The sequence below is a fragment of the Candoia aspera genome, chromosome 1 (genome assembly GCF_035149785.1).
Source record: "Candoia aspera isolate rCanAsp1 chromosome 1, rCanAsp1.hap2, whole genome shotgun sequence".
NCBI lineage: Eukaryota > Metazoa > Chordata > Lepidosauria > Squamata > Boidae > Candoia > Candoia aspera.
Window position 1 is genome coordinate 343,339,568 of NC_086153.1, and position 14,112 is coordinate 343,353,679.

A 14,112-nucleotide genomic window follows, 5' to 3' on the forward strand; every position below is an offset into this window, starting at 1 on the left:
GGGCTGGTGGGGAGGCCTTCCTTCTGCAAAAATCATCCTTGAACACTGCTTGAGGTGGGGAGTGAGGGGTCTTCCTGCAAAAGCTCAATCCCCTTATGAAAGGGGCAGCAAGACCCCCCCCCCCCATGGGTTATTTTCCTTGAAGCTCCGAGAAGGGGCAGGAAGGAAAAAAGCATTTTAAGATTCATCACGGATTTTTTTCCGGTGGTCTGGGGGGAGAAAATTTGCTGAAGGTGGTTAATCACTTGATAGCAGAACAGGAAGCCTCGCGGCGAGGAGAAACCTGCACTGCAGAATTTCAGGCGCTTTTGTAGAACCGTCTATTGCGGAATAACCCAAAGATTTCCACAGGGCAGCAATAGCAGCGCGGTCGGAGGAACTCACTGCTACAGCAGGCACCCGCTGGCTGCCCGCAATCCGGAGCCAACGCCAGTCCAAGATCGACAGCTTTTGGCCGTAAATGTGTTGCTCAGGAGCCATGGCCGCGTCTTCTGGGGGTGAATCCCACAGGTTCGTTAAGTGCCGTGGAATGCACAGGGCTTCCTTCGGGCCGTTCAGCTCTCCTTGCAATCCGCCTCCGGCGGTGGTGGTGGTGGTGGGGAGCCGCTGGCTTCGTGTTTGGAGAGAGGGCGAAATCCTCCTGCTCTCTCTTTCTCCAGGCCAGGCAAGGTTTTGAGCTTCTTGAAGGTCCCCCCACCCCGCCCCATTCGCTCCAAGCTAAGGAGCAAAGAAATGTTCCAGCCTCTCCTCGCAGGGACGGCGTTCGAGCCCCGGTCTTCCTGCCTGCCCTCCTCCACGTGCTCCCCGGTCCTCCAGATCCCTTTTCCGACGCGGTGGCCAGAACCGCATCCGGTGCTCCAGGCCCAGTGGATGCCCCGTGGATTTCTGTAAGGGCGTCACGCGCCGGCGGCTGCTTTCGCACCCCTTTCCCGATGGCCCCGGCACGGCCTTTGCCTTCGCCCAGGTGGCCGCCTCCACCCCGAGATCTTTGAGCTACAGGCAGCTCCCGCCCGTCAAGCGGCGCGCGAAGTTAAGGGCTGCTGCCCAACGCGCGTCGGTTTCTTACTTAAACTAGGAGCAAGTTCAAAAGCACCAGTCCTGCACCGATCCTTGCCAGCACCAGCGCTTTCTCCCCTGCCTGAGGAACTCTGTCAAAGGCTTTTGAAAACCCAGTTGCGTGGGGTGGAAGGGATGCCCTGCTCCCGACCCACCCAGCAAACTCAGAGGTGAGGCAGGACTTCCCTGCTGGCTGGGGAATCCTGGGAGTTGAAGTCCACTGTCTTAAAGTTGCCATGGTTGAGAAACACTGGTTTAGATGTTCTTCAGCAGGTTTGATCCTCTGGGTGTCTTTAATAACACTGCCTACCGAGCTTTCCCAGCACAGAGGCTCTGCTCCCCTCCAGGGACAGGTATGTCTTTCTCTGCGAAGTCAGCTGTTTGAGTCCTTCAAGAACTTTGGGTGGACATCCTCAAGATTTGGTGCTTCGTCATTCTTAGACCTGATTTGACTTTTACTCCACCCATCACTGAAGTAGTATAGATACAAACATTGCAAAAACTTATTTAAAATAGAATTAAATTATCATTTTGGCAAAAAGGATAGCGAGCAATTGAAAGAAAGGTATTTTAAAGCCTCCTGAAAGGCCAGTGTAGGAAGCCGTCCCCATCTTGTCCCGGGAAATGAGTTCCATGTGGGGATGTGGGGGTTCGGCTTGGAGCTTGAGCTCCCGGCTCAGTCAGCAGGGCCTGGTTTCTTGCAGGTCCACCTCTCTCCATACAGCAGAGCCAGCCCAGTTGCCCTGCACAATCAGTACTGTCTGAGGGGTGCAGGAGACGTGTCTCTCTGCCGCTGCACCAGCCCTAGGGAGTAGCATCCCCCCCAGACCCAGCAGCTCTGGCCCTGCCCGCCTTGTGGAAATCTGCAAGGACTTGGCTTTCCCGCAGACATTGGGCCAAGAGGACTTTGAAGCAGCCAGGATTATTTTTTGATTGCTGGATTGCTTTTGTGTTCTATTATCTTTCATGATCGATCCTTTTTTACTTTCATCATTTTCATTGTGTGCCACCCTGAGTTGCTTCTGAGAGGCCAACTATGTTAATTGCATAGATCCATCAATTAATAAGCCAAACAACCGACGGTCACCCAGCTCCAAGGCTGAAAAGTGCAAGGCAAAGTCCATAAAATCAGGGAGAGGCGGAATCAAACTTCAGTGGGTCCAATGAGTTGCTCCTTCATGTAGGTTGCAATCAGTGGTTTTCCTGGCCTCTTCCTCGTAGGCCACAGCTACCCCAGTTGCCAGTCAGAACCTTAAGCCAGCTAGAAGCCTGGAGCCTTGACGAGCTGTGAGTGGCCAGGAAATCCTCTAGGTTTCGTCTGTGAGCCTCAGGTCAAGAGTCCTGTGCAACCTCTCTGGACGTCTGAGAATGTTTTCTCTTCTGTCAAATTTGCTGGTGCCTGCAGATAAAACACCTAATTTCTTAGAAGCTTGGTGTAACCATCGGGAGCATTAAACACCACGAGGAACCCTGGTGTTGTTATGCTCATGGGGGGTGGGGGCGGGTTACAGCTAAATTAGTGAGGTTACAACAATCCTGCAGAGCAGTCTAGCAATGTGGTTGTTGGCTTTTCTTTAGGGAAAAGTACTAAGGAAAGAGTTGAAGCTGGCTGCCATTTATTAAGCATGAGAAGGATCTGTGATACATGCATGTGCAATCCCACACGAAGCTCCAGCATCCATCTTCTGGTCTCCTCCTGTTCTCTAGTTGCAGAGGCCTTGGTGGTGTCAAGGCACAGCCACTCACCAATCTCTGTGTCCTCGTGCACTGTAAAAAATGACCCATTGAGGAAATACAGGGGTCTCCTGTGTGTCGCTCAGAGAGCACGGCGGGGTGGTGTGCAGACCAAGCCCACCTGCCACTGGATTGTGGAAAGAAGCCAGGGAAAGTATTTATTTGACCCAGAAGTGCCAAGTGATGCTTGAGAGAGCCAGCGATAAAGCCAACACACTGAGACCCTTGTCTGAACATCCTTCCCTGCAACACAAATCTGCTCTTCTGCAGCCAACAGCCTGTCGCCACAGTCTGGGAGCAGCCCTGAGGCGGCGCAAGGTGGGTGGGGACCAGCAACAACCCAAACGGATCTGGACAAGCTAGAAAAGTGGGTTACAAATAATACAATGTAACAGACAAATACAGTGTCTTGACTGAAGACAGAGAAATCAAACAGCCGAGTTTCGGATGGGGACGCCTGGCTTGGGAATAATAACTGCCCAGAGATCTCTGAATAGGAGTTGATTGCAAGCTAAAAACTGGGTTAGCGTGATGCGGCTGCCAAAAAAAGGCAAAGGCAATTTTAGGTTGCATCAATGTACACCAAATTACAGGAAATAATCACTAAGCAGGATGAGAGAAACGGTTCAGAAAAAGGCACCAAAGATGATCTGTGGGCTAGAAACACAGTCCTAGGAGCAGAAAGTGATGGAGCTGGGGAGGCTGGCCTTGAGCTGGGGAGGCTGTAGGGTTCAAGGCTAAACATCCAGCAGTCTCTGCGTGCCTTTGCCGGAATTCTCAGCCACCACCTGGGAGGAATGATGTTGCGCTGAAATGCATTTTCTCCCTGGAGCGGTTTCACCTCCTTCAGGACCCTCACTCACAGCCAACACTCACGGGTCGGTTGTCCTCCCCGCTTCCGCCCCACGCCTGGTTCCCAAAGCCGTCTGGTCCAACGGTGCGGCGGCTGGACACGGAGGTCGTGGGTTCAGTCCCCACTCGGGATCAGCCCCCAGCAGCCAGGCACGGGGCAAGCAGGATGCAGGCTCGGATTTGAAGCCCCCGGTGGATATCCCATAATAGGATCAGCAGTTCTATTTCCAACTCCAGCCGGAAGCGGGACGTGTGGCCTGCTGGCTCCCCAGCGAGGCTGCTCCGGCGGGGCTGCGGCTTGGAGCCGGGCTGTCTTCAAAGCCCCTTCCCCGCCCGGCCTCCTCTGAGCCGCCCTCCTGCCCCGCGGCGGACGTCGCAGCCGAGCGGAAGCCGCGCCCGAGAAGGACTGGCCTTTGGGTCCGCTTCGAGTTTGCCAGGGGGCGGGGCGGGGGCCAGGGGACCCTCCCAAAAGGGCTGTCGCGCCGTGTCGGCTGTAGCCACAAGCAAGAAATCAGCAGCATCGGAGACCCTCTCAAGTCCCGCTCAAGCGCCCGAAGGCAAGCCGGGGCTGCTCCAGATCAGAAAAAGTCTGGGAGGCCAGCAACCGACCCGGAGACGGCGCCCGAGGCACGGCTGTCCCCGAGGACCGAGTCCCACGATTGTCACCACCGCACAAGCCGCCCCGAGAGCTAGCCCAAACACTCTCCGCGGCAAAACCAACGCCCCCCCGCCCCCCGGAAAAAAACCGAGCCACAGGCGCCAGACAGCCCCCTCGCCTCCAGCGCCCATCCCGGCTCTGCAGTCTCTTTCTCCTGGGAGGCAGGCGGCCACCCGCCCTCGCCTCCTCCCCAGCGAGGCCTGTGCCTCGCTCGCGCCTGTCCCCCGAAAACGACCAGCAGAAGGGAAGGAAGGAGCGTCTGGGAACAAAGGCGGCGCGAGGGCTTTCACCCCGGCAACGGGGGGGGGGCGTGGAGGGGGTCTGACCCCGCCCCGCCCCCCAGCGCAGAGGCGGGCGGGGCGACCGCACCGGCCTCCAAGCGCCGCGCCGGTTCTTGGCTGACCTTCCTTCCTGCCGAACGCCGTTCAGCCACCGGGAGGCCCGGCACATCACTAGGGATTCGGACCATCGGAATGGGGTTGTCCCCCAGAAAGTGACCACAGTTTAACCAGCATAGCATGTTGGTCCCTACTCAGCCACCGTCTCTCTGCTCCTGTCAATGAAGAAGTGTGTGAACTGGAGGATACCCTCCCTTGACTGGGGGAAGGCAAATCCCAGCCCCGGATTCAACCTCCCCACCTCAGCAGCAGTCCCAGTTTGCTGCAGGCAGATCTGGGCTCACCTCCTGGCAGCCCCTGATCATTGCCTGAAGGGCTGCAGAGCAGCAGCAGCAGCTGCCAGCCGCCAGGAGGGAGAGGACTTCTCCATGGGTCCACAAGGTTCCTTGGCACCCGGAAGCAGGGCAGGCCTCTCTTGGATGCCTGAGGAGCCTCCTCAAGTCCAAAGGGCATCAGAGGAGTCATGCCAGGTTGGGTCCCAAGGTTCCCAGAAGCCTCTGCTGCTCTGGTGGCTGAGGGCTACCCAGACTGGGAGTCCATGACGGCAGCAACCTCCAGGGCTTCTGAGCAAGGAGAGGAAGAGGCCAGCTGCCCTGGCCAGGGCCTGTTGCATCCACAGGGAGTGCCCATCTGGAGGTTTGGCAGCCCCTCTGGAGAGCGCTAGGAGCACTTGCTTGCTGGACCATGGCTGGTGATGGAGGTCAGCACGTGGTTGGCTGACTAACCCCCCTTTTTTGTGCAAAGGTACCGATCTAGCTGGGGAAGATTGAGCATCTGCTGGGAGCCCAGTTGCCAGCTGTCAGGCAAGCAGAGGAAGACCAAGCAGAGCGCCCTTGGCTCTTCCTCTGGAAAATGTCTCCTTCTGCTGCCTCTTTGGGGTCACCTGCTGCACCCCTAAACTGATCCAGAAGCTGATGCTCAAGGAAGGCTCCTGGGGTGTGGAGATTACTTGGGACTTAGACCCAGCTGGTCCAGGAATTCCTAAGATTTTTCCTACATTACCATTGTGACGTCCTTTTCCTGGAGAATTTTTAAAACTCCAGCTTACCAAGAGCTAGGAAGAGCAAAGCTTTCCTGGGCCTGCAGAGACCTTGGGGAGCTGCTGCTGCTGTTTGGGGGGTCCCCAGATGGCCTGATTGGCCAAGAAGAAAGAGGCTGCATATGCAGGGCCAGCGTGGCCAAGTCCTTCCATGCCCCACTCCAAGCTTGGGCCTCTCTCTTCCCATCATGCTCAGTTGCCGGCTGGTCTTGGGTCCTAAGCACAGCAGCCTGGTTCCCATGTTGCCTTAGGCTCCCATTTTGCTGAACCCTGGTTTACTAAGCAGGCGACTGTGGTGCACCACACCAGGACTGAGCAAGCAGGTGCTGTTGAGCCCTGCCATTGACTAATTTTGCAGGGGTCTCTGGGGCTCACAGAGTTTGTTTGTTTGCTTATTTATCAAGTTTTATCACTGCCCATCTCCCCCCCAAAAGGAGGGACTCTGGGCAGTTTACAATAAAAACAAAGTTAAAATTCAATACAATTGTAAAACCAATAAACATAAATATAAATAGACAGTAAAAATATAAAATGTGATAGAATCCAGATGGACTGAGAAATTCTATAGGAATCCGTGAGTCTAAAGGGCCATTTTAGGGCACCAGCCATCCCCAGGAGCGGCTATTCCCTTTCCCATTCCAGGCCTGCTGGCAAAACCAGGTTTTTAGTTTTTTACAGAAGTCCAGGAGCAAGGGGGCCCATCACCTCCAGGGGAAGAATGTTCCAGAGGGCAGGAGCTACTGCAGAGAAGGCACACTTCTGAGACCCTGCCAGATGGAATTCTTTTACGGATGGGGTCCGTAACATGCCCTCTCTGTATGCCCCGGTGGGACTGGTCGATGTGATGGGGATGAGACAGTAACCTGGCCCCATGCCGTGTAGGGCTTTAAACGTAATAACCAACACCTTGAATTGAACCTGGAAGCAAACTGGGACCCAGTGCAGCTTGCGTAGCAAAGGTGTTACATGTGCCAACCTTGAGGCACCTGAGATTGCCCACGCGGCTGCATTCTGGACCAGTTGTAGCATCCAGATATTCTTCAAGGGTAGCCCCATATTGAGTGCATTACAGTAGTCTATGCAGTTCCTGCATCCCAGCTTGACCTGAGCTTCCCCAGCACCGGATCTTTCCTGCAAGGCCTTCCTCCTCAGGAAAAATGGGTGCAAGACTGGGTGCCAGAGAAGCTCACAACAACCTGATGGCCCACTCTACAAGGATGTGGTGGGAAAAAACAGAAGGACACTAAAAGTTCACTGGGCATGGTTAGCGGGAGCGTCTCCACACCACCTTCAAAATCTCCTCATTAGGGGGTGGAGGCCCCCACCTCTGGAAACACTGGCAGAGAAATGGGGACATGGTGGTGATTCAGCCCTGGCAGCCGACCAGAGGGACCCCTCCCCCCAGCTTGGCCTGGTCTTCTTCTCAGAGCTCCTGCCAGGGGGGCCCTCGGCTGTCCCCTGTTGGAGCCAGAGGGCCGTGCGTTGCTGGGGTGCTGCTCCTGGGCTCCTGCTCCCTGGCAAATGCCCCAGATGACCCCCAAGAACTACTCCAGCTTCAGGGAAGCCTCAGACGTTGCCCTGAGCAGTAATGCTCTTCCCTCCCTGCTGGCTTTCCAAAGCCACACTTTCTGACTTAGCCTGATACGTGACCAGGCCAGCGTGGCCTATCCAGCCAACACGGTTCAGCAGCCCGCCTTGCTGTGGTGTGTCAACTCACAGCCTCGTGTTACTCCAGGAAAAGGGTAGACCCTCCGCCCCTTGCATCAGGCAGGTGGGAGGGAACTCGCCTGGTGGAGCTGATATTTTCCAGACTGTTTCTGTTGTGTAACTAACTGGTCCCTGAGGAATTTCACTCTGATCAGTAAGTCCCAGTCCCCAGAGAGGCAGTGGAAAGCAAACAGGGCTGGGGTTCAACGGGGGTCTGAAAGCTGGGGAGCAGAATCTCTGCACACACACACACACATATACACAGGCACACTGTAGCCCATGCAAGCCTCTGCCCCTTGAGCTTGGCCAGGCTCCTGCCCCTCCCGTGGACCCCAACAGGCCTGGGACTGGTTTGTGGCCACTTTCTGGAGCCACGCAGGCCTGAGCACCACCACCGCAACCAGGAATCAGGAGGGGAGGGAATGAGCCAGATTGGGGGGTGGGTGGGATTGGGGAGGTAACAGGTGGGGAGATGCACCCCCAAACCCTTTTCTGCCCAGGCTGGAAACTGTGGGCCCACTTCAGCTTATTAAAAAGGCAAGGAGGAGAACTGTGACTGAAGGATCTATGGGGGTGGGTGCGTGGGTGGGAGGATGATTTTCCCCCTATGTTTATTGTTTTGATTGTTTTTAATTGTTTCTGTAGTAGGTTTTAATAGTAGGTTTTATTGTACATGACCCAGAGTCACTTCGTGTGAGATGGATGGCCATATAAATTTGACAAGCAAACAAACAAACAAGGTGACTGGGGGACCAAGGAAGGAAGAATGTTGGGATTCAGCCCATAACGCCAAGTGCTCTGAGAGGAGGCCAAGCAAGAACCACATTCCCCACCCCCCAGACCAAGGCAGAGGCCTCCAAGAGCCAGGGGCTGGGGGTAGGCGCAGCCCCCAGCCCTCAGTGCAGCACCCATCGGAACCATGGGGCTCCGCAGCCCAGCTCACAGAAGTCTCTGAGGCATGTGGGGGAGCCCACCTTGCCTTCTCTCCCCTTGACATCAAGGGGGCCAGGCCCCGGAAAGAGCAGGCCCAGGCACGCTGCCCCAGGGCCCCACCACACGGGGGCTCTCCCTGAGGCTGGGGGTGGCAGACCAGGCAGCCCTGCCGGCAGGGCCACAACTGGGGGGGGGGGGGGGGCAACCGGGGCATGTGCCCCAGGCACTGCGCTGGTGGGGCGCCAAAATGGGCTCGGAATCCATGTTTGCCCTGGGTGACACAGACTCTAGTTGCGGCCCTGCCTGCCGGTCCAGCCGTGGTTGCTGAAGTCCCAGCACTCGGTGTGAGGTAAGGTGGGGTGGGGTAGGGTGGGGTGGGAACACGAGGTTGGAGTGAGTTGACAAAACGGCCTGCCCCCCCCCCCGGACATCTAGCGGGTCACAGAGGTCGACCTCCCGGAATGGTGGGATTCAACCAGTGTCCCCCCGCCGCCCCGTCTTCCCCTCCACTCAGAGCCCGGACTCTGTGCTAGCAGGAGGGAGGCAAGACTGCTTCAGGGGCCCCGCCGCCTCCCTCCTGTCGAAGCCTCCAAGCTCCGGGAGAGTCCACCGCGGAGCAACCGACGCAGGCCGGGCCCTGCTGATGTGGGTGGGAGGCGGGCGGCGGCAGCAACGAGGTGGCCGAGAGATTCTGCTTCCAGACGGGCGGTGCAAGCCGAGGGGGTGAAGCGCAGCCGCGCCAGGGCTGGTAGTTGCGCTGGACGCCGCGGCAGGAGCGCTCGGAGCTCCGCGCCTTCCCGCCCGCGCGCAACCCTTCTATCGGGAGGCCGGAGTCTGAGCGCGGTGCCAGCGGGCGGCCGAGCAGTGGGGGCGGCGGGGGGGGGGCGGACTTCCCCCCACCCCCGCTTCCCGCCAGGGCTCAAGGAGACCCCACCGCCCCTGCCCTGCTCTTAGCCTCGGTCGGCTAAGTCAGGCGGTCCGCTGCGCTTGGCGCGGGGGGGGAGGGGAGGGAGGGGAAGGAGCGGACGGGAAGACGACGGCCCGCCCGGGGGTCTGGCAGTGCCGCCGCCGCCGCCGCCGCCGTTTCTGACTTGGAGCTCCTGGCGAGGGAGGAACCCGTGCGCTGTCTCCCCCCCGGTCGCAGCGGAGGGTCTGAGGGACCCGACCTCGGGGGTAACGGCGCCCAGCCTCGCTTCATCGCAGCCCCCTCCCCGCCGCGGTCCCCGTCGTCTTCCCGGGTCTTACCTGGCGTGGGAAGGGGCTCAGCCTGCCCTGAAACCGTGGAGCCGACGAGGACGACAAGCAGCCATTCGGGGAACCGCGCTCCGGGCGGGCGCGGGAGGAGGGTCGCGGTTGCTGCTGCTGTTGCGGCGGCGGCAGGGATGCTGCTGCTACTGCTGCGTCGGGGGAGGAGTGGGGCGCGTCACGTGTGAACGTCGCTGACACACGGCAGAACGGGGAGGTGCCTGCTGGCGCGGCCGCTGCTCCTGCAGCGCTCTCTTGGCTAGCGAGTCGGCCACGGTCCCTCTGCCCGCGCCCCTTCGGCCCGCTTTTCCTCTGCCGCCCCCGCTCCTCTTAGGGGCTCCCCCCGCGTGCTTCTGCGGCTCTGCGCTGCGGCGGCATGACCGGGCTCGAGCGCGAGCGCGGCTCCTTCCAGGCTTGGCAAAGGTCTGGCGCCCCCGGGTAGAAGCGCTACGGCCAGAGCCGCCTCCCGCCTCCCCCGGCCCAAACCTCCTCCAGGTCCAGCGAATGGCTGAACTCCCCTAAGCGCCCACCCGCCGGAGAGGCTGCCTCGGTGCTTCTCGGAATGGCTGTTTGCCCATCAGCTGAAGACACCAGCTGCATCAACCAGCCACCACCCCCGGGCAGCTGCATATTGCCCTCCCCGCTTTAGCCTGGCCAGAGTGTGGAAGCTGGGCCCTTAAATCTTGAGAAAAGCGGCGTCCCCCTGCGACAGCTGGTGATATTTGAACCGTGGTCTCCCGGGTGTGGTGCGCCCCCAGCATCGCCTTGCAGAAGGAAGGGACCTTCCCTGTGACAGCAGACAAGCAGCTGTCAACGCCGAAAGAGAAAAGAAGGTGAAATGGCTGTTGAAAGAGGGCAGAAGGGGACCGGAAGAGAGCAACATCTGCCCCGCTGGACCCCGAGAAGAGAGAGGAGGCCTGGAAACGGCCGGTCTGCCTTCGGACGGGGAAACCGGAAGTCCCCAAGAGGGCTCCGACTACCTAACCCCCGCCGCCACCACACAGGCCAGGGCCCTCGCGCCAAGGTCTTGTGGCCCAGATCAAGCTGGATTCGAGTAGGCAGGGCCACCCGAGATCCCATTGCTGGCATCTGCTGGAGGGGCGGCGGTCCATAAAGCATCTATGGAAAGCCCTTTTTACTGCACGGAGAGCCACAAACACTAAATCTGGTTGTGGAATAATTTGTAGGTGACCAGGAAGCAACACTCAGGATGGAATGGTTTGGAGATGGGAAAGTGGGGTGCCACGATTGCGGACAGTCCCCTTGTTTATCCAGCTGATGCGCAGCACGTATCACAAGAAATGCTGGACTGCAAGAAAGGGGACCTTAAAGCAGCCTGGATAAACACCAGCCGCCTCAGCTCTGCCGTGACACCACCTGGAGGGACGGAAGTGAACGAAGGGATCTCTCGTGGGAGGTGGAAGAAGAGCCTGCAAAACCCGTTCTGCGGCTCCGGGTGTAAAAAAGGGCGGCAGGAAAGACGCTGGAGTGCTGGCAGACGGCATCTTCCTCCGGGGGAGAATTGACAGGGGTGCTTGTAACCGTGTGAGACAGAGACATCTGCTGCTTGGGAGGAAAACGATGCCGGACCCAGACCAGATCCTGAAGGGCGGAGACATCCCGCCGAGAGCACAGGCAGGTGTAGCCCAGGGCGCGGTCTTCTGAGCTGTAAGATGGCTGCGGGAGCCGGACCCTCGGAAAGGCTGAACGGGGAACTGATGGCTTTGAGCTGCGCTGGAGAAAGGTGCGGAGGATGGTTTGGACCAGAGGATATAATTATTCAATGTTATTCATCTAATGACGCTAATAATTCAGTATCAGATGAAGCAAAAGCAGGCTGCTCGCTGGTGGTGCTAACGCGAAGCTGAAGCTTAAATAGTCTGGGCACGTTACGCGAAGGCAAGAGTCATCGTCGGAGAGCCCGCGGCAAGAGAGGCTGGCCGAAGGCGAGAGGGCAGAGCCTCTGGCTCGTGACGCCACCGGGGCTTATCAGGACTCGGCACCACACGGCCGCCGCCGCCGCCGCCGCCGCCGCCGCCGCCAGAGGATCCTGACCGAGTGACGTCGCCGGAAGCGGCCGGATGCCCGGGCAGCAGCTCGCGTGCCACCAACTCGTCGGTTGCGTTGGGCTTCTCCTGGGAACGCGACGGGAGCTGGTTCGGATCCCCGGGGACAGGGAGAAGGCACGTTATTGGCCAAAAGCTCCGCGCAGTTGGTTTCACCCCCCACCCTATTAGCAGAGAGAGTGGCTTCCCTCACCGGGCGGGGGCGGTTTTCTCCCTTTACCCTCCTTGCTCTTTCCTTTCCCCACAGCTTCCTTTCTTCGACCTGATGACCGGAGCCACCCCTCGGGGTCTCAGCGCAGGGGCTTTGCCTATTGCCCGCTTTGTCCCCCCACCCCCATTCCAGGCCAGCATTTGCCTTGTTTGCAGCTCCAGCCCCACCAACGGACGGGATCCACTGCAAAAAGACTCCCTGACGCCTGGAGAATCTGAAGGGGGATCCTGGCCTCCCCCATCTCCTTGCGACCAATCACGCCTGGAGAGCGAGCGTGGAGAATTCCCCCGGGTCAATTGCAGCGGGAGGAGTCGGGCAGGCAGCTCCATTGTGGGGGGCCTTGCCAAGAGCGGGCAGGAGCCGGAGGGACCGCGGCGGCCGATGGGTCCGCAGGCAGGAGGCCTGCAGACAGACCTCAGCACAGCCCCGGTCCTTTGGGGGCAGGAGGAGGAGCCGGGGAGACGGCTGTAGCGCCAGGTATGGTGGAGAGAAACCGGGCGAGAGAAGCCAGGATGAAAGGGCTGGTTAGAACCTCCCTTTCTGCCACACAGAAATCCCACCCACCCCGCACTGCCCCCCCCTTCTCGGGTTTGCTGCAACAACTGCAATGTAGCAAAAGCCTGGCCACAGTTCAGAGTTGGGATGCCCCAGTCTCCCCCCCTCCCCCTCCCCCTCCCCCTCCCCTCCTTCTGAAATTAGAGGTCTCCCAGCCCCAAATTCCCTGGTGTGCGTGTTATGTATTAAAAGGACGGACAAGGAAAGAAATGATGTAGGGCTGGAAAAAGTGTATGCAGCACACCCCCAAAATGACCAAAGGCCACCCTGCCCCAAAGCCTGGGAGAACAGCCAGGCCCTCAGTGGCTTTCTGACCGCCATTGGGATGTTGCTCCAGAGGCAGGTGCTGGACAGAGAAGTCCTCCTTGCTGGACTCTGATAGGCAGCTCTACTTCACCCGGGGACAGGCAGCCCCCCAATAACCAGGCCCACGCCATGAAGGGCTTTATAGGTGATAACCTGCACCTCTCAGCCCACCAGGCCAGCCAGACCAGGAAATCCACTCCCCACGAAGGAAGGCTAAAGCTGTAATGTCAGAATCTGGCAAGTCTGATTGTGCTGGGCCTCCTCTTCCTCCTTATACTCCAGGGAATCAGGGACATCTTCCTGAGCTGCTCCCGAACACTCTCTCATTTCTCTGGACTTGCCCCCTTTTGCCCAGGCAGCAACTCCTGCATCTCCCCATCAAGGCCATCTTCCTTACTCTCTACAGCACCTTAAATTGCCCCCCAAAGCTCAGTGGCAACCAGGGCAGCTCCTGGAGCAGAGGCGTTACATGAGCATGTCATGGCAGGCCCATTTCTGCCTGCACGGTGCATTCTGGACCAGGCCTAGCTTCCACGTGGTACTCAAGGACAGCCCCAAAGACCTCCTTGGCCTTCAAACAGGCGCTGCCCATTCAGGACAACCCCCAGATCATGCAGCAGTCTTGAATGGGTAAGTGCCCCCACACCCACGACTGAAGGGCAAAGCCTCCTATTCAGAGGGCCCCAAAACCCACAGACACCCACTGAAGTTCTGTGGGTTTCAATTTACTCTTAAGTGAAGAAAAACTAACTTCACCTCTACATGGTCAAAGTCAGGCACAGCATCTTTCTGCAGATCTGAGTGCATAATTACTATTTTATGGAGTTCTTGGTGCTGAGCTTGGCTGTTTGCTCGCAGATGTTTCATGACCCAACTAGCGACATCACCAGTGCAAGGGAGGGTGGGGCCTGCTGCCTGGTTACATACAGTTACCTGCCCTGCCAGTCTTGGTGGGGGTGCTCAGAGAGCACCAAGAACTCCACATCCAATCCTGAGCTACAGATGCTCTACTCTATTGGTACTATTTACATGCAATTAAAATTAATTTGCAGATTCAGAATAAAGAAACAGTGAATGTGGTAGTAGATAAATGTAGACAGCCCTGCAGTCAGTACTTTGTAGCACCTCTCTGGGCAGAAATAACAGCTTTCAAACTTTTCTTGTAGCCATAGAAGGTTTTTGAACACATTCCTTGTTCTCCCTAGCAGAAATCTCCTAGCTCAGGTATGTTTCTAGGTCCCCCTGCATGCCCAGAACGTTTGACCTCTCTCCACAGGTTTTCAGAAGCCCGTTGCTTTCTTGTAAACTCTTCTTGCAAGACATTCACTTCTAACTTATACTTACTTGGACAT